Below are 19,434 nucleotides of genomic sequence, written 5' to 3'. Positions count from 1 at the left end.
GATCTTCACAGACTGCTGGTTTGTTTTCAGGCTTAATTAAAGGAGCTGTCTTTGGCCTTTTAAGGGGTACATGGCCTGGGACTAGGGGATCTTAACTGATGGGCAGGTTCAAGGAGGAGAAGATGGTGGTTCAAAATGACAAGGGGCTGGGCTGTCTGTAGGACTGTCTTTTCTCACGTGAACCTGCCCACTGATTTATTTGGCAGTAGGGTGGCCATATCTACAAGGATAGTCCTCTATTTGAAATTACAGTCAGAGGAGAGGCCTCTATTTGAAGGGCTGTTGGGACTAAGTCTGGCTTAATACTGTATCTGAAAGACTACACAGATAACATTTGAGATGAAAAGAAAGGAAGTATTACAAATGTTATTTATAATAAAGTGGCCATACCAAGGATTGTGACACACACACACACACACACACACACACACACACACACACACACACACACCACTTTGAGTGCCTCGCAAATATTACAAGCCAAAGACCTTTAAAACGAAAGGAAAAATTGTTTATGTTTTGTGTAGATAAGAATAGCTTTTTTGCATAGAGCTACAGTCGTTTTAGTAATATTTCAGTATCGTTTATTAGAGTGTTTAATAAGCTTGGGGGATAGATATCAAGTGCGAGGGAGGATGAGAATTAACTACTATGCAAGCAGCAGAGGAGGAAATAATTACAGTCTTCGTAGGGAAAGAGGTTTTTGAAAAAAAAATAAAGAGATCTCTGGGAGGCTATTTCTTGTTACTTTCGCTGTTCATAAAAATGCAGATGTTGTTTCCAATGAGATGCTATGGAACTGGAATGAAACAGAGAAATAATTCACAAGGGCTTTTAAGGTTTTAATTATATCACGGTTAGGTGCTGTAGGTAGGCTCCAGTGGATAAAGCAAATTAATGCAGCCACACTAGTGGGAAGCTTTCTTTCTCTTTATGTTGTTACCTTGGCTGGAATTATGGGTAGTGTCCGAAATTAGTTGTGCTCATAAGAATCATTGCATTGCCCTATTTTATTAATGGGTATTATTATTCTTGATGTATTCCTTTGTGTTATTGATTATAGTGCTGTTGCAGATTTCTTATGATCTTACTGTGTCCTGAATGAGCGTCTCCACCCCCATTGTTCAGCCCGGACACTGAGGTCCAGCTCCAAGGGTCTTCTGGCGGTTCCCTCCCTGCGAGAAGTGAAGCTACAGGGAACCAGGCAGAAGGCCTTCGTGGTATTGGAACACCCTCCCACCAGATGTCAAGGAAATAAACAACTACCGGAGTTTTAGAAGACATCTGAAGGCAGCCCTGTTTAGGGAAGTTTTTACTGTTTTAGAGTGTTTTTAATATTCTGTTGGAAACCCAGCCAGAGGGGCAGGGTATAAATAATATAAATAATAAATAATCATTGTTGTTATTGTTTTATGAAACTGCTTTGGGATCTCATACATTATGGCATAGAGGTGTTATTAGTGTGATTGGGTTGTTTTTTTTAATGCTTAGGAGATCCATTGAAATTAATGACTAAATCAGGTCCAAGTAGGTTGGAGCCAACCCTATGGCTTTATTGGGGCGAGCACTATTGTCCCCTAAAACCAATGTGAGTCACACTGGATACGAACCTCCTAGGCATGACTCACCCCAACTGGGTAGGGGAAGAAGCCCACATCCTGCTGTTTAGTTGCACACACTGCTTGTTGATTCAGGGTTACAAGTGCACTGCCAAGCAGATGGGGGCAATCGCCTGCTTGGATGTAGGTGGGACAACACACATTATCTTGTCGTATCTCCTGAATGGGAGGATTAGAGCAGCAAAAGGAAGAGACCTGCTTGTAGCCTGATGCTGTGTGTAATGATTTCTGGATCACGCCAAATGTATTTTATTATTAAGGATGTGTTTTTAAAAAAATGCAGGATGTGCAGATTTCAAAGAATAGTTGTGTTTTTGTTCATGCATTGTTTTAGGAAGTGTGAACATGGTAGGTTCACATTAAAATATGACTCAAAGAGAATTCCACCCCCATCGCTAGATCCCAGCCATTTAAACCGTATGAGCTACATTAGCTAACTTCCATGCCTGCTTTCTCAGCTAGGTCCCCAAGGAGTCTGGAAACCAATTGTTAGATGCCTCAAAGGAAACACTAATAAACCATCATAAATGAGTTGTGAATTCTCTAAAAAGATTGTGGTGAAACATGGTTTTCATATATGGGCTATTGGGCTTGGAATAATGTGCTAAACACAAGAAAGATTTCCCACTGGACAATAATGGGCAACGGCATCTGAAGAAGCCTATTCAAAGTCAAAAGATTGCAGTCAAAGGATTTGCATGGTATGGTCATTCAAATGAAGCTATTTGCCCTTCGTTGAGGACCATGATTGATATCCATAAACCGTAAAAAGCTGTCTTGAGTCAAAACCAGGAGCAGGCCTGTAATGTCTGTCAATATCTCTTTGTCCAGGCACACTTGCCTAAACAATAATGTTTCAAGCAGGCACCAAAAAGACTATAGTAAAGGCGCTTGCCTGACATCAATAGGCAGAGAGTTCCAAAGTTTAGGTGTCATCACACTAACAGATTGATTTCTCAGAACTGCGAAATCGTTTGCATATAAAAAACAGAATAATTGCAGTCATAAAAAACAATTACCTACATAGAAACAATTAAAAAATCCAATTTATGAAAGCAGTTTCAAATCTAGTACAGATACCTACTGAAAATAAAAATATCCATTTACAAGGTAAAGGTAAAGGTACCCCTGACTGTTAGGTCCAGTTGCGAACGACTCTGGGGTTATGCGCTCATCACGCTCTATAGGCCGAGGGAGCCGGTGTTTGTCCGCAGACAGCTTCTAGGTCATGTGGCCAGCATGACTAACCCGCTTCTGGCGAATCAGAGCAGCGCACAGAAATGTCGTTTACCTTCCCGCTGGAGCGGTACCTATTTGGACTTTGACGTGTCTCCCAATGGATGTGTAATGCTATTTATTTGTAGGTATTTATTGCATTTATGTCCACTTTTCCTGCTAGGAACACAAAGCAGCAAACATGCACACCATGTTATCCTCACAAACTCTTTGAGGAAGACTAGGATGAGAGAGATGGATCCTAGTGAGCTTTTTCACTGAATGTGGATTTGAACCCAGGTCTCCTGGGACAAGTGGTGCAATGTGATCTATATACAGTATATAAAAATGTAGGCATTGTGTGCGCAGAGGTCACAGCCTTTCTCCGTAACCGCTGAACTGCAATGTGACAAATTTGGCCACAACGTTCCATGCCCATCAGTGAGGGATCTGGCATAATTTTCCCCCAAAAAAGCAAACCTTCCATACCTAAAATAATGATTAAACACAAAAAGTGGTGCCCAAATTAGACATCACCAGCAGAAGCTCTGAAGACTCTAGCAGCATCCAATAGAAAGGCAGATCGCCCACTGCTGCCTCGAAAGCTGCGCCACCAGATGACATCACAAAATTCCACAGCAACCAACTGAAAACAGGCCTTTTGCAGCAACAAGGCCCAACCAACTGAAAATAGGCCTTTTGCAGCAACAAGGCCCAACATTGCCAAGTGGAGGTAGGGGCCTGCCTGGGGGGGGGGGGCGAATAGGGGGCATGGATAGGTAATGGGTCAGAACAGGGTGGGGGGAGACACAGGGATGAAACCTGCCCTCTCCACAGTATGTCGCCTCGGCTTTGCAGACTAGGCTGAGCGGATTTAGGGGCCGGCCTGGGTGGGGGATGGGGGGTGAATAGGCCGCAGCATAGAATCAACTGAATATGGGCCTTTTACAGGGCTATGCCTTTGGGTAGAATAAATGTTATTTCACATAACACACGTAGGTAGGGGAGTCAGGGTTGGGACAGGGCAAAATTTTACAGGACACGCGCATTGGGGGAATGATTGTGCGCAAAATGAATGGGTCACAGGGATAACCCAGGGGGGGGGGTTGGACGGAGGAGAGGAGGGAAATCACAGGGGTAAGCCGGGGGGGTAGGGGGAGGTGAGGGGGCATAATAGGTCATGGATCAGGACAGAGTTGGGGGATTCAAAGGGATGAGGGAGGGGGATGAGGGGGGAATCACAGAGATAAGCCGGGGGTGAGGGGAGGAGTGGGGGAATCACAGGGATACGTCATGGATCAGCATAGGGTAGGGGAAATCACACAAATAACCCACAGCAATGCATGGCACGGCCAGCTAGTATAAAATAAGAACCAAATAGTTCTGTGTGCAGGCAGGGTGCATTAGACTTTGTTTTCATCTAACACCAGCCGATGGTGATGCATAACAAGTCGTATCTGGAACCCAGGAGTAATTCAGTGTGGTGCTGACACAGCCAAACAATGGAGAGAACTTGAATTTATTAATTTGCAATTTTCCCTGAACAATGGCTCATGGCGTTATATATAAAGATAAATTTAAAACAGTGTGTTGCCTTCCAAATGCAAATGTCTGTGTTTAACTTCAGATTGCTTTGTACTGCGTAATGGACAAGAAAGCAGCAGGTAATGAATGCAGCCAGAGCATTTGGGGAGGTAAAGGGAGGGTCTGTGTGAATTGAAATATAAAGACAAGCTGTGGGTGCAGATGGAAATGTTAGGATCTAAGGATCTTCCTCTGGGGGGCACAACTTTTCCTTTCAACAAACCCCCAGACAATTGCAGAAGTCTGTAACGTGTTCACATGGTGTACATTACAGTAGACTGAAGCTGAATCTTGCTAAGACCCAGATGCTGGTGAATGGTTCCCAGGTCCAAAAATGGAGGGTTGCCTGATTTAGGTAGGGTTGCACTCCCTCTAGGGCAGTGTTTCTCAACCTTTTTTGGGCCACGGCACACTTGTTCCATGAAAAAAATCACGAGGCACACCACCATTAAAAAAGTTAAAAAAATTAACTCTGTGCCACCCTATATTATAATTATGACTGTAAGAAACACTTGCCAAATATTGGTTTCCGGTGGGTCAGTGTTGTGCATTGGCGGCCGCCAGGCTCGTTTGCACTGAGCTTTGGGAAAGAGGAGGAGAAATATTGCTTTCCGGCGGGTTAGCGTTGTGTATTGGCGGCCGCCAGGCTCGTTTGCACTGAGCTTTGGGAAAGAGGAGAAATATTGCTTTCCGGCGGGTCAGCGTTGTGTATTGGCGGCCGCCAGGCTCGTTTGCACTGAGCTTTGGGAAAGAGGTGGAGAAATATTGCTTTCTGGCGGGTCAGTGCTGTGTATTGGCGGCCGCCAGGCACGTGACAATGCAAATCGCCCTTCTCGTCGCCGCACGTCGCATCACACCAGCCAGCGTCTCGCGGCACACTGAGAAACGCTGCTCTAGGAGAACAGGCAGTTTCAGCTGGTGAACCAACTGTGCCCTTCCCTGGACAGGAAATACTTGGCTATTGTGACACATGTGATAGTTATCTCTCTTTTAGACTACTGTAATACTGTACACCCTGTGTTGGGCTTCCCTTGCAGCTAGTCCAGCTGGTGCAGAATGCTGTGGCCAGGGTGGTAAGTGATGCTCCTTATGGGCTGTCATATTCTGGTTTCCAAATTTTTTTACACATCACTTGGGAAGACAGGCGAACTAATATTAGAGTACTGGAAGAAGCAAAGATCACCAGTGTGGAAGCAATGATTCTTCAACATCAGCTTCGTTGGACTGGTCATGTTGTGCGGATGCCTGATGATCATCTTCCAAAGCAACTACTCTATTCTGAACTTAAAAATGGAAAGTGTAACGCTGGTGGTCAACAAAAGAGGTTTAAAGACTGTCTCAAGGCAAATCTAAAAATGTAGTATAAACACCGACAACTGGGAAACACTGGCCTGCAAGCGCTCCACTTGGAGAACAGCCTTTACCAAAAGTGTCATGGGCTTTGAAGACACTCGATCTCAGGACGCAAGGGAGAAACGTGCTAAGAGGAAGGCACGCTTGGCAAATCCACACCGTGATCAATTCCCACCCGGAAACCAATGTCCCTACTGTGGAAGGACGTGTGGATCCAGAATTGGCCTCCACAGTCACTTACAGACTCATTGTTAAAACCGTGTTTATGGAAGACAACCTTACTCGGCTACGAGTGACAGCCAAAGAAGATTCTGGTCTGATGCAGGATCCCACAGAGAACGAGGCCAGGCACACTATAGAGATCTCCAAGTGACCAACTTGCTCCAACAAGGGTAGGAAGCAAATGGAGGTCTCTGTATGCTGACTACCTCCACCAGGCTCTACACCTTGTAGAGAACTTTCGGCTTTAAAGGGTGAACCCAATGGCCTGAAGATGAGCCTCCCTCCTTAGCTGAATTGAAATGACAACAGCTCTTTGTTATTCAGAGAACTAGCAGAAGTTGGTGCTATTTTGGAGACAGGCTTCTCTGGCTTAGGAGGAGGTTGGGGTGGGTATCAACTTTGGATCACTTTAGGCAGGCCCTCTTTGAAGGGCCCCAGCTTTGGTCCAAACATTCTCGCCTAACTTGGGTATTCAGAATTCAGATGAAGTGGTTGCACAGCCCTACTGTTTGAGCCAGAGGGTGGTGACCAGGAGACAGTATTTAAGGATTTGATTAGATCCATGTTAGTTGCTGCCAGATTTGTGATAACACAGCTGTGAAAGTGCACTAGGACTCCTCCTTTAGATCTCTGGTACAGTAAACCTTGGGAAATTGCCATTGCAGTGAAGCTTACACACCCAATCAATGTCATCTAGGGACCAGTAAAACAGAATACCCTTTTTTCGCAGAACGGAGTAGTTTTATTGTTCATGCTAATAAAAGCAGCATTGCAAGGACACTCCCAGCCCAGCATACAACAATCTGCAGAAATAGTTAATGATTCAAGTATCTAGGGAATTATCATCAGTTGATGTTGTTCATGATGCCCTTAAGTCCTCTGTTTGATTATTATGATAATGCTGATTGACTTCTATATTAGACTCATAATGAGAAAGGCTATTATGGTGGCTCAGCTGTCACACCACTACAGTTGTCAGACCCTTCCTTTGATCTGGAATTTTGTTTTGTTTGAGAAATGTTCCTCTTTGATACAATCACATGCAGCCCCTATAGTCTGGAAACCATTTTTTGGTGGCCACTATGGTGCTGCAGTAACTGACGTATAAAGATAAAGGTACCCCTGACCATTAGGTCCAGTCGTGACTGACTCTGGGGTTGCGCGCTCATCTCGCATTATTGGCCGAGGGAGCCGGCGTACAGCTTCTGGGTCATGTGGCCAGCATGACAAAGCTGCATTCTGGTGAACCAGAGCAATACACGGAAACACCGTTTACCTTCCCGCTGTAGGTAAACACCGTTTACCTATTTATCTACTTGCACTGGCGTGCTTTCAAACTGCTAGGTTGGCAGGAGCTGGGACCGAGCAAGGGGAGCTCACCCCGTTGCAGGGATTCGAACTGCTGACCTTCTGATCGGCAACCTCTAGGCTCTGTGGTTTAACCCACAGCACCACCTGGCGTATTTATGGTGTATGTATGGTGTATTTAAACACCACAAGTGGATTAAAGAACTTGATCTATATCAGAACTGAAGCCAAGATGGGAAGTTTTGACTGCAATCTACTAATGTACCTGCCTCTTTCTTCAACCAGTTCCCAAGCCAGCTGACAGGCAGTTTTACGAGTCTTAGAATCTGTAGCGTTGGAAGGGACAGCCAGAATCATCTATTCCAATGCAGTTATAGGAATCATTCCCAAAATGTAATGATAAACAAGCCTCTTACTGAAACGTTTAAATGATTGTCCTTTCACCTTCCCCCCACACTTGCCACCCTCTCCTTGCCAGACCAGGAGAACCTCTAATGTAGAGCATGAGAACCACTAATGTATAGCTTTGAGAACCACTAATGTAGAGCATGAATAGAAATGGGGATGTGAGATTTGGAGACAGCAAGGGTCAAAGTAATGCATGCATTTTATGTTTTCATTTTGTGTTGTCATGCAGTGAACTGCCCTGAGATCTTCAGATGAATGGGCAGCATACAAATTTAATAAATAATTATAATAACCCCCTGCAGTGCAGGAACCTGTTGCGTACTGTGCAACCCTGAGATTAAGAGTCCCATGCTCCACCAAAGGAGCTCTCCCAATATTGCCAAGGAAGATCCTTCTCTTCCCAATTAGCACATATTATTCTGAAGGGCCTTCTAATTATTGGCAGTACCTGTTTCCCTCATCAACTTTTTAAATCTTTTAAAAACCACAACCGTTAAATACGGGCCTTCCCATTTTGGCTCGATTATGGCTAATCCAATACAGCTCACACAAATCCTGCCTCTAATCTCCATAATAACTTCTCCCTGCTGTTGCAAACAAAAAACAACCTCCATTTATATTCTGGGAACGAAATTCGAATCGAGCGCAAAAAAACCAGCTTATTCAGCTGGCCCGGAAACTTGATTATTTGATGTAACATTGGACGCAAACTCAGCTATAGTGAAATAATTCAAAGAGGACAAACGCCTTACGTGCCTGGCTAGCTCAGTTGGGTAGAACGTGGAGCTGATGACGCCGAGATCGCAGGTTCGATCCCACACCAGGGGTGGACAGCTGCCTATCCCTGGGGGGACGTCTGTTTCAGTGTATCTGAAGAAGTGTGCATGCACACGAAAGCTCATACCAATGACAAACTTATTGGTCTCTAAGGTGCTGCTGGAAGGAATTTTTTTTATTTTATCCCTGGGGTGTTGGACTAGATGACCCTCAGGGTAGCCCTTCCCACCACTCTAGGATAACTAATTTTATTTCAATTTCCCGATTCCCGGGACCCGGGGCATCTTTCGTGCGTTCCCACAGCCGGGAATTCTAAGCGGGATCAGGGCGGGAGGAGGGGGGGGGCGGGATGGAAAAGCGGCTGAGTGGGACCAGCCGAGGGATTGGCTGGCGCCTGCCCCGTGACAGACGCGAGGCAACATGTGCTATTGGCCCTTCTGGGCTGCCGGGGAGCATCGTCTTGCGTCGCGCGTGGCGGCGGCGGGAGTTCGCCGGGTTCCTCCGCGGCAGATCTTCGCAGCGGCGCTGTTCCTTCTGAGGTAAAATCTGAGGTGGTGGTGGGAAAAGGGGGAGGCTGCTGAGGCTGCTTTTTCGGGACTCTGCCGTACGTGGTCCTCCTTCATTCCCTCAGAAAGTGTGTGGAAACCCCAATTCCGTGTGGCGAGGATGGGACTTGCGGACGGATTTTTTTTTGGGGGGGGGTGTCACGTTTTACGTAGTTTTACCCCTCTCTTTGTTGTGAGAGTTAAAAGAGGCGGGGGGGGGAGATCCGTGAGGCGTTGGAAATATTACTTGGGTTTTCTTTCTTTCTTTTTTGCCTCCCTCTTCTGGTTTTGAGGGTGGGGAGAAAGGGTGGAAGGAAATATATCTTGTCATTGTCACCGTCACCCTCACTCTCATCATCATCATCATCATCATTATTATTGATATTAATATTTACAAAGCAGACAGTTTAAATTTAAACCTGGAAAATGCCTCTCGACTGAGAGGCGGGTTCGGAAATGGGGAAAGGTGAGGAGAAAGGGTGGCATGAAATATATCTTGTCATCATTATTATTATTATTTGCAAAGCAGGCAGTTTAAATTTAAACCTGAAAAACGCCTCTCGACTGACAGGCGGGTTTGGAAATGAGGGAGGAGGATATCTCAGGATAGCCAAATGAACCGGGAGTTAAATGGACCCTGTTCTGTACGGCGAATTTCAAGTGGGTTTGTTTTTTTGTTTTTTGTTTTGCTACAGCCGGTTAAAAGAACATAACGTTTCAGTTCTGATAGAAGCACGCCTCTCTGAAGCAGCCAAGCTACATATTTCCATGGGAATTGTAGAATTGGGAAGGGGGCTCGGGGGTCATCTAGTCCACCCCCTGCAATGCAGAAATCTTTTGCCCCATGTGGGGCTCGAACCCACAGCCCTGAGGCTTGTGCTCTACTGGCTGAGATGGAAGTGAAGGTAGGTGGGTGGGTGTGTTTGGGGTGGGGTGTGAGATGGATGATGGTGAGTGCAAGACCAAATCTTAAGGGAAATTAACTTTTCATTAGCCATCACACCCATACCTAAAATAAAATGGTTCCTTGAAGCTCAGGGGTCTTAATAATTACTGCAGAGTATGTGTCTGTGGAAGACATTTCTCCAAGGATCAATGGCTGTTTGTTTATTATTTGTTTAAAATATTTATGAATTCATCTTTAATCATGGGTTTCTAAGCACTTTACAGCAGATTTTTTTAAAAAATAGAACAATGTACTCTGCAGCACAAAATGAAACAGTAGGTTATTAAAAGCAACCAAATAAAATGAACTGTGCAGTAGGGATGTGGAATGTATAATCAAGCAGAAAAGGTTTTCTGTCATGTGAGCAGAGAACATTAGTGTGCATGTGTGTGTTTATGTGCACATACAACATGCTCACATTTTTTTAAAAAAAATGGTGCTCTTAGCTTATTTGAACAGGCTGCAAGTCTTAGGCAGGTAATTCATATAAATTAACCCCCCAGCCCCACAGTTGGATTCACTTCTGAATCTACATGGATAGGATTGTTATGTGAACCACCCTGAGACCTCAAAGTATAGGTGTATAAGTTGAATAATAAATAAATAAATACGAAATTGGATCCATGTTGCACACAAAAAATGTACAATAATATTTAAGAGGAACTCCATTGATTTGCCTCTGGAGATAATTCTATAGGGATGTTTCTGAAGAATGATGCTGTCATTTTTCAACTGATTCCCACCACTTCCAATCCCAGGTTCCATGTTGTCTGTTTTTGTTTTGTTTTTTAAGCAAACTCAGAAAAAGTTGGTACCTTGCCTATTTAGCACCAATTCAGAGAACCAAATGCTCCTGTGTTCAAAAACATCTGTGAATTTTTCATCATCATCTTTAACTGGTTTTCCTTAACTGATTTTCCTATCTACTGAGAACAAATGCTCTATAGGATTCAGGAAAAAGTATATTCTGTTTTCTCATCTCTAGCATTTTGTTTTCAGCATTGCATGCTACAATGAGAATATCAAGGCTTCCAGCAACATTTGTTAGTGTACCATAAATTATCCCCTGTGACCATCCTTGTTTGAAAATATTTGTATAAAGTTATCTTGAATGCGCAGGCACTAAGCTAATTATGGTAAATTTATTTCTGGCAAGTCTGATTTTCAGGGATTCTTTAGATGCTAAGGATTCTACAGGATTTTTAAAAAATATTCATCAACTGAGAAAATTTCTAATCCAGTTAAGGAGCTGAGAGCTTACTTCACACTTGTAAATTGATGTTCTTGGTGTGTATATATATCAGAAATGACTAGGAAGAGTTATTTATATTTTTATAGGGGAAGAAGAAACAATGAATTAAGAAATTGAGCAAAAGCATTAATAGAGATAACAGCCTATATGATGTGTACAAACAAAAATACAGGGAAACATGCACCAAAGTGTATGAATGCATGATGTTAATGGAAGCTTTGGATACAATCTCCAAGAGCTAAATGAATTTAAGCTACAGTCATAATACATTCACATCTCCAATGAGGTACATTGGATTTAATCCAAGGAAAATTAATTGTGATTAAGATGCAATCCTAAATTTCCTAAGGAGTTAGGGCCCATCTAGATAGCTGTTTTACTGAGGGTATACGGAGTATCATGTATTTGATATGATATGTGAATAGTGCATAGTACTAGCAGCACATTATCCTTCTTTATCAGTTCCTCCCCAATATTCCTGCATTATTGCATCCACATTTTGCCTATTCCGTTTCAACATTTCATCCACCTCCAGTTTCCCCTTTTCCCCAAACTAAAGTTAGTTGCCTTTGAAGCCATGCCACCATACTTTCATTTGTCGTCTTTTTCAATGTTTTATGTTAGGGCTGTGGCTTTGTGCAAAACCATGGTTGTTTGCAGAGAGAAAAAGCAGTATCTGGAATCAACAGGAAATAAAGTGGGAGTGATGCTGAAAAACAAATCCTCCTCCCCAAACCCCGTTTTATAACCAACCAGTGGTCACCACTATATCTTTATGGCAGGTAGTTCTATAAATTAATTATTTGACAATGGCTCAGTTTGCACATAACACTGAGCCAAATCATGGCTTAGGAGCAAACATGCAGGCCTACAGAGAGGAGCTTGTAACCAGTTTACTACTCCTTCAGTCATTCTACTGCTATGCTCTGCTAAGCCAGGGTAATGGATTCGGGGTTTAGCTCTCTGCAGACAAATCCACGAGCTCTAACCAAGATTGGTCCTATGGTTTACAGCTTGTGGTTTGCCTTGGAGAGCTAAACCACACAACTACCGTGTTTCTCATATTATAAGTCATGTCTTATAATTTTTTTTACTCAAGAAAATAAGCCTATGGCTTATTTTCGGGGGGTGTCTTATTATTTTAAAAAAATTACAGTATGGTACCTCCCCTGTCCGGCGCCCGGAACTGGCTGCTGCTGCGCTGCTGGGCGTGTTGTCGGCGCTTCAGCAGGGCACGCTGCTGGGTCCCACCGGGTTGGGGCTTCACGCGGCGCGCGCTGAGGCTCTTGCTGCGTCCCGCCGCCGGGTTGGGGCTTGGAGCAGCGCCAGCGCCAAGCGCCAACCCAGCGGCGGGACCGGCGGGACCTGCAGCGCGCGCGACAGGAAGAGGAGGGACCAGCGAGTGGCAGCCGCGGCGGCCAATGAAGGCTCGGCCGGGTGTTTTTTGTCGTTGTAGCTGCGTCCCTCCTCTTCCTGTTGCGGCTCGGCGCCCGGAACTGGCTGCTGCTGCGCGCGTTGTCGGCGCTTCAGCAGGGCACCCTGCTTGGTCCCGCCGGGTCGGGGCTCCACGCGGCGCGCGCTGAGGCTCTTGCCGGGTCCCGCCGCCGGGTTGGGGCTCGGAGCAGCGCGCGCTGCGGCTCTTGCTGCGTCCCGCCGCTGGGTCGGGGCTTGGAGCAGCACGCACTGCGGCTCTTGCCAGTCCCGCCGCCGGGTCAGCGCTTGGCGCGGTGCATGCTGCTGGACATTTTGGAGGGGCAGCAGCAGCCGGTTCCGGGCGCTGACAGGCATCTTCCTCTTCCATGGCGCCATCCAGACCTGCTCCCACCACTACGGCTTATTTTGGGGGTATGTCTTATATTTCTTCAACTCAGGAAAATCCTGCCATGGCTTATTTTGTAGGGATGACTTAAAATATGAGAAACACGGTAGCTCAGGCATCCCCAAACTGCGGCCCTCCAGATGTTTTGGCCTACAACTCCCATGATCCCTAGCTAACAGGACCAGTGGTCGGGGAAGATGGGAATTGTAGTCCAAAAAATCTGGAGGGCCGAAGTTTGGGGATGCCTAATGTAGCTCCAACTACCGCACAATTGCGCTCATTTCACATGCTAGCAGGGTTATGTTTAAAATTCTACAAGGCAGGCTTAGGCAGTATGTGGACCAAGAACTCCCAGAAGTGCAAGCTGGATTTCGAAGGGGCAGAGGAACCAGAGACCAAATAGCAAACATGCGCTGGATTATGGAGAAAGCTAGAGAGTTCCAGAAAAACGTCTATTTCTGCTTCATTGACTATGCAAAAGCCTTTGACTGTGTCGACCACAGCAAACTATGGCAAGTTCTTAAAGAAATGGGAGTGCCTGATCACCTCATCTGTCTCCTGAGAAATCTCTATGTGGGACAAGAAGCTACAGTTAGAACTGGATATGGAACAACTGATTGGTTCAAAATTGGGAAAGGAGTACGACAAGGTTGTATATTGTCTCCCTGCTTATTTAACTTATATGCAGAATTCATCATGCGAAAGGCTGGACTAGATGACTCCCAAGCCGGAATTAAGATTGCCGGAAGAAATATCAACAACCTCAGATATGCAGATGACACAACCTTGATGGCAGAAAGTGAGGAGGAATTAAAGAACCTTTTAATGAGGGTGAAAGAGGAGAGCGCAAAATATGGTCTGAAGCTCAACATCAAAAAAACCAAGATCATGGCCACTGGTCCCATCACCTCCTGGCAAATAGAAGGGGAAGAAATGGAGGCAGTGAGAGATTTTACTTTCTTGGGCTCCTTGATCACTGCAGATGGTGACAGCAGTCACGAAATTAAAAGACGCCTGCTTCTTGGGAGAAAAGCAATGACAAACCTAGACAGCATCTTAAAAAGCAGAGACATCACCTTGCCGACAAAGTCCGTATAGTTAAAGCTATGGTTTTCCCAGTAGTGATGTATGGAAGTGAGAGCTGGACCATAAAGAAGGCTGATCGCCGAAGAATTGATGCTTTTGAATTATGGTGCTGGAGGAGACTCTTGAGAGTCCCATGGACTGCAAGAAGATCAAACCTATCCATTCTGAAGGAAATCAGCCCTGAGTGTTCACTGGAAGGACAGATCCTGAAGCTGAGGCTCCAATACTTTGGCCACCTCATGAGATGAGAAGACTCCCTGGAAAAGACGTTGTGAAAGATGGAGGGCACTAGGAGAAGGGGCACTAGGAGAAGGGGACGACAGAGGATGAGATGGTTGGACAGTGTTCTCGAAGCTACCAACATGAGTTTGACCAAACTGCGGGAGGCAGTGGAAGACAGGAGTGCCTGGCTGCTATGGTCCATGGGGTCACGAAGAGTCGGACACGACTAAACGACTAAACAACAACAACAATCTAGCTCATTATTGTGTACTCAGTGATTGTTCAGGGCTACCTGGAGATGCTGAGGATTGAACCTGGGACCTTCTGCATGCAAAGCAGATGCCCTACCATTTAGCTACTACCCTATCTAAATGTTCAGATGTCATTTCTGGTGATGGGAGATTTGGACAGGTAGATACAAGACTTAGTGCTTGAATTCCTGCAGTGGGCTCTACAAAGGGCTGCATTTGAAGTGTGAGTAGAAATAAGACTTGGATCAGAATGCTGTTGCTAAGGCTGTTAACAAATTCAGTTCACATTATTGAATTGTAAATTATTTCTTACCCTCCCTTCACCATAAAAGTTTGCTCTGCTGGGGTTGCCACAGAGAACACCCTCTTTTATCGTGAAACCAGTCTTTGACTGGACAGTCCTTCAAATAGACAACTCCTTCAAACATAGGACTGTCTGCTGTGATGTAGGACATGTGGCCACCCTACTTAATAGGCCTATCATAAGCCTTACTCAGCTATCTGATGTTGGCGCTTTGCTTACATCTACTTTATGTGTTCTAGATGCTATAAAAAACAAGTTCTCAGAAGAACTTTCAGGACATAAAGGGATTAGCCTTTCAGATCTATTAACACCTGAATTGTAACAGTATATTCTGAAATATAGATGGATTTCATTTTCTGGAAAACACCAGAGAAGTTTATAGGCTCCCATTTAAGATCAATGACCCACGGAATTGTTCTAATTACAGGTAGGTAGCCGTGTTGGTTTGGCGTAGATGAAACAAAATTAATCCCCCCTCCCTTCCAGTAGCACCTTAGAGACCAACTAAGTTTGTCATTGGTATGAGCTTTTGTGTGCATGCACAATTCTTCAGATACACTGAAACAGGAGTCTCCAGACCCTTATATATACTGTAGTGAGAGGGTGGGGAGCGGTATTACTCAGAAGGGTGGTGGGAATGGGTGTTTGACTGATAGGTGTGGAATCTCGTTGATGACTGTTAACGACTGCAGTTGGTCTTACAGGAAAAAGCAAGGGGTGAGATGGCTAAAGATAGCTTTATAATGTATAATGAGATAAGACCAGGTGTCTCCATGGTTTTAAGTTTGGTAATGGGTTGCAGTTCAGCAACTTCTCTTTCCAGTCTATTTCTGAAATTCTTTTGTAATAAGACAGCTGCTTTGAGATCTTGTATAGAATGTCCTGGGAGATTGAAGTGTTCTCCTACTGGTTTCTCAGTCTTGTGATTCCTGATGTCAGATTTATGTCCATTTCCATTTATCCTTTGGCGTAGGTTTTGGCCTGTTTGTCCAATATAGAGAGCTGGAGGGCACTGTTGGCATTTGATGGCATACACAGTGTTAGAAGATGAGCAATTAAATAGTCCTGAGATGGTATGTTTGATGTTGTTGGGGCCAGTAATGGTGCTGTCCGAGTGTATGTGGCAGCAAACTTGGCATCTGGGTTTATTGCAGGCTCTGGTACCAATGTCCATGTTAAGTCTGGTGGTGGTATTATTGTGGGTGAGGAGTTGTTTAAGATTGGGTGGCTGTCTGTAGGCAATGAAAGGTCTTCCTCCCAGAGCTTGAGAAAGAGTAACTGTCATTTTCTAGGAGAGGTTGTAGATCTCTGATGATGCGTTGTACTGTTTTAACTTGGAAGCTGTATGTGATTACTAGTGATGTTCTGTTATTTTCTTTTTGGGGTTTGTCTTGCAGCAAGTTCTCTCTGGGTATCAGTCTGGCTCTGTTGATCTCACATAATTGTTGTGGCCAATTGAAAGGAAGGTGATCTATCTGCGGAGATTCTATTTGGATGGAACACTGTGCAGAATGCAGTGTGGCTAAGTAACTGGACATAATCACACTTCCTTTTAACTTTTCAGCTTGTCTCAATTGACAATAATCTTGAAAGCAAGACAAAGAATAATCCATCACCACAAATGAGAAAAGGTAGAATCAATGGACGATGAGAATAAAAGTGTGACAGAGAGCTTTTACACATCTCGCTCCAAGGTATGTTTACGGTCATGATTTTCTATTATTGTTCTTTGTGCTTGTGAGGGAGAGCAATAAGGTGGATGTTTGCATGTTTTTGGAGGGTAGGGGTGTGACACTGGTTGAATATAATGATAACAACATCCCTGTTACACCCGGTAGCCATTGATTCTGGCAATCTTGGAAATGTGCTGTAGTACCAGAGTCAGCTGGAGGCTTCTGGACTAAACAGACATGTAAGTGGGAGGGAGTTTGTAGATTACACCCTTCCCCAGGCCACAACCCTCACTGGTCCTCCACATCATCCATGATTGGCTAGAGCACACCCTTGAACTATGATAATGGCTCTTGATTGACTGGATGGAAGACAGAGAGGCATGGGAGTATGTGTAGATACCAGCCTTTACAAAGGTAAAATTCACACCACTGGCATGTGGCCCCCAGAATGCTGCCCAGAAGGGAATATTGCCCTTGGGCAGAAAAAGGTTCCTCATCCTTGAGATCAGGCCTTGGAGAGACATTGGGGTGGCCAATGGATCAGTAATGTTCCTGATGTGGGGCACATTAGGGTCCAAATTGGCTTGTAGTTTGTCCTAGAATAAACCTACTGATTTTCAAAGTTAGAAGAAAAATAGTCTTTACAGTATTTTCCAATTCCAAGCTCATTTAGGACCCTAAGCAGGGAGGTGGGGGTTGCTTCATCACTACTCATGCTGAATAAATGAAACTGCTCTGCTATGGGCAGGGAATTGTTTGTTTGCTTTTTAAAGTAGGAAGCCTATGTTTCAGTGTAGTAGCAGTGAATGCTCAAGCTCCAAGGAGAAAAATAAACATTAAAAAGGTGGGAAAGGACTTGTGATGCTTTGGGTCACATGTCACGATCCCATCCTGTAGATGCCCATAGTGCTATCACAGCCATCCAGGGCTACTAGTCTATTCTTTCCAGAAGTTTTACAGGTAGCTAACAGTAATTTTCTAGTTGAGTGTTCTGAATCAACATCATCTGGCTTGTTTAGCCACAACATTCCTCATTCTTGCAGCAACCCATCTAGAAATGGAAGTGCCTCATGTTGACTGAGGGGCCAGGGCATGATTTTTTACTGTGCTATACTTTGTGTATAAGTGAGTTAAAGGTTAGGAAAAGAATCTCTGGAGAAATAGGTAGTGAGACCATTGCCTCGCTTCTGATTTCATCTTGCAACAAGTGACCCAATATACTGAATATACTGAATAACACATCATCTTGCTTTTTAAGGCAGGGATGGGGGACTTGTGTCACTCTGGATTTTCTTTGACCTCTGGCCAGCACAGTCAGTGATTAGGGATGATGGGAATTTTAGTCCAATAACTTTTGGAAAGCTGGTTCCTCATCCTTGACTTATGTCATATGATATTTATGCAACACTTTTGAGGTGGGCCTCACAGTGCAGTTTTCATTTGATTGTTACAACAGTAACACCAGTAAACATGTCAGAGGCCCCATCTGCATTATATTTTTAAAGCATTATTGTACCACTATAAACAGCCATGGTTTCTTTTATTAAAAAAACCCAACCCTGGGAACTGCAGTTTGTTAAAGCTGCTGAAAGTTTTTAGGGGACCCCCACTCCCCTAATAGAGCTGCAATTGCCATAGTAGTTTAGTAGCCAACTCCTTTTCCTAGGGAACTCTGAGAATTCTAGCTGTATAAAGGGAACAGGGGTTTCCTCACAAGCCTCAGCACCTCTAACAGACTACTGTTCTCAGGATGCATTGGGGAAGCTATGACTCTTTAAAGTGACCTACCATTAGGCAAAGCAAAGCAGTTGCCTCAAGAGGCAGATAATGGAGGGCAGGCACTCTGCTCCTATTCCCTTGAGTCTCTTAAGTTAGCCAACTGTCTCCAGTTGATATAAGATTCCAGCTGTGAGTCTTGCTGGATTCTACAGGTGTCGTCTTGTCCTGCAACTCAACAGTGTAATGTCTTGGGCTAGCAACCATGAAGCTCCTGAAAAGTCGGGGGCAGTGTGAGAGAATTTGTGTTTTTCATGACCTGACTCTTCCTGGTTAAGATGGCACACAGTTGGTTCCCTGCTTGTGCCCTCCTCCACCCAGTCTTCAACAGACCTTGAATCATTCTCCCTGAATTGAACATCACCCAGTGTCCCTGGTCTCATATAAATGGAGATGCATTGCTTGTGGCACATAAAGCATCTTATCTTCAGACTATGGGCTTGCACAATGAGGACAATAATAAAGAAATGTTGCTGGAATAAGTACAAAATGCTTTCACCAGCATCTTTTCAGAATTACCCGTTGATTCTGGAAGATTTGCTGAGAGTCTAGAAATAAACACAGTACTTGCATTTTCCTGAAGTTGGCATGTACTCAGGCCAAATGGTGGTGCTTTAAATTCAGTTCACTGTGGAAGAGATGATACTGTGTATGAGACAATTGAGAATAGCTGTTACTCCATTTCCTGGCTCGTCTGAGTTTTATGCAGTCACTTAGCAGCATTGAAGTGCAGCGGTTGAAAAGTGGTAAGGATAATCTTTTGTACTGTTAGTGCTTAAGATTTTTTTTTAAAAAAAAGACAGAAATGTATTGCAGTGACAACTTAGGACTCAGATTGATACACTGTTTATTGGTTGATATAAAATGTATGTTTTGTAAACACTGAACAGTGTCTTCTTTAAAACAATACAGTACTTTACTATTCTGTATAGCACTTTCTAGAGCTTCTCGTTCATGAAGGGAAATCTTCATAAAATACTGTATCAATGATGTCTGACTCACACCATATTGACTGAGGGATAAGACATACAAGAATAGTAGAAATATATGTTGGAGATATTCACAGGATGGTCC

The 19,434-nt window shown here is 44.3% G+C and overlaps 1 protein-coding gene across 1 annotated transcript in view; it reads left to right on the top strand.

Moving 5' to 3' along the window:
- The first annotated feature begins 8,925 nt into the window (after positions 1-8,925).
- TMEM108 (transmembrane protein 108) overlaps positions 8,926-19,434 on the top strand; it is a 179,626-nt gene continuing 169,117 nt past the window's right edge. The window contains exons 1-2 of the mRNA XM_035130121.3: positions 8,926-9,025; positions 16,476-16,605. The gene's annotated coding sequence lies outside the window, so the exon portion shown is untranslated. The remainder of the gene's footprint in view (positions 9,026-16,475; positions 16,606-19,434) is intronic.

This window comes from Zootoca vivipara, chromosome 11, assembly GCF_965207765.1.
Source record: "Zootoca vivipara chromosome 11, rZooViv2.hap1.1, whole genome shotgun sequence".
NCBI classification, from domain to species: Eukaryota; Metazoa; Chordata; class Lepidosauria; order Squamata; family Lacertidae; genus Zootoca; species Zootoca vivipara.
Note: the sequence above shows the minus strand (reverse complement) of the source record. Positions and strands in the feature narration are given on the sequence as shown.